Raw genomic sequence first — 1,852 nt, forward strand, 5'->3', positions numbered from 1 at the left:
AATCAGGCCTTCTCTAATCATGTGATCACTGCCAATCTCCCATGATTTTTCAAATATCAAATATCACTGAAAATGACTCAACAATCATATATTCTAAGTCTTTTGGGATCCAGATGTACTACCTCTGGACCAGGTGACTTGAATTCCTCAAGGGCTCGCTCAAGGGTGATCTCTTCCTATCTCCTTACTTTTCTCAAAGTATCAATACACGGTTAGTAAAATTTTTGTTCTGTCATTTCTAGCCCAAAGGATAGTCTTTTTAGTAGCTGCCATTTGATGATTATAGTTATCCCATGCTATTGCTAAGTGACTTTCCTTAGGTGGTACAATGGATGAGGGTGCTGGGCCTGGAGTCAGGAAGGCATGAGTTCAAATCTGGCTCCAGGCACTAAATAGTTTTATATCTATATATCTATATCTATATATATCTGTATGTATGTATGTATGTATATATATATACATATATATATATGTATATATATATACACTCTTGGGTGTCACTTAACATCTGTTTGTACAACTGTAAAAGGGAATAATAATTTACACACTAGAGTTCTTGTAATGACCAAATTATTTAATATTTGTAAAGCACTTAGCACGGTGCCTGCCACAGAGGTACCATAAAAATGTTTATTATTGTTATTGTGAATCTGAACCTGAAACTCCAGCCTGAATCAGGGCTCACCTAGAATAGTTGCAGTATAGAAGAAACGTTAAATTTGTTCTGTTTGTCCCACAGTGAAAATCTAGGAGTAATAAATAACTGGGGTGTGTGCGCATATATATACACATATATGTGTATATATGTATGTGTGTATACATATATGTATATATATGTATATGTGTGTATACATACACATATATGCACACATATATAAATATAAATATGTGTGTGTAATTTGCCATGTGTCAGGCACCATGTTAAGCGCTAGAGATGCAAATAAAACAACAACAGCAACGAAAGAGTTAATGCCCTCAAGGAGCTCTCCTTTTGATAGGGGAAGAGGACCCCTCTAAGGGAGTGGCAGTTAGGGAGGGATGTTTTAGATTTGGAAGTCACAGGGATGGTGAGTGGAGTAACAGGATTAATATGTTCCTTCCAAGAATAACAGCGTTGATTGATTATAGCTCCAAGAAACTAGAAGTGAAAAGGGACAGGGATGGTGGGGGGAGGTGGGAAATGAGGAGTGAGGCTGGCCAAATAACAATTGCAAAGAGGCATATTTAGGTTTGATGTGGGGAAACAAAAAGCAACTTCCTAACAATTAGGGCTATCTAAAAATACACTGGAGTACTTTGAGAGCTAGGGCAGCTAGAAGGCACAGTGGAGAGACCACTGGGTTTGGAATCAAGAAGACTCATTTTCATGAGTTTAAATTCAGCTTCAGACGATGACTACCTGTGTGACCCTGAGTAAGTCACTTAACCTTGTTTGCCTCAGTTTCCTCACCTGTAAAATGAGCTGGAGAAGAAAATGGCATACTGCTACAGTATCTTTGCCAGGAAAACTACAAATGGGGTTACAAAGGGTCAGACATGACCGAACAACGAAATTTTGAGAGGTGGTAGATTCTTCCTCATTGGAGGTAAGTAGGCAAAGGCTGGATGGCCACTTGCCCATTATCAAGGGGACTCTTTTGCCATTATGGTTTGGATTAGGCTCCTTTCAGTTTTGAAATTCTGTACCTCTATAAGCCACTATTGCTTGATGATCTGGGACACCTTACTATCCAACTCACTCCTTGGCAAGGTATCTGCGCTTTCAAGAGGAACAATGGAAATACATAATATTAAATGACAATTTGGCTGACAGGCAAATGGGGTCAGGAGAACTAGCACCAGACACTCAATG

Source organism: Trichosurus vulpecula, chromosome 3 (assembly GCF_011100635.1).
Source record: "Trichosurus vulpecula isolate mTriVul1 chromosome 3, mTriVul1.pri, whole genome shotgun sequence".
Taxonomy (NCBI): Eukaryota; Metazoa; Chordata; class Mammalia; order Diprotodontia; family Phalangeridae; genus Trichosurus; species Trichosurus vulpecula.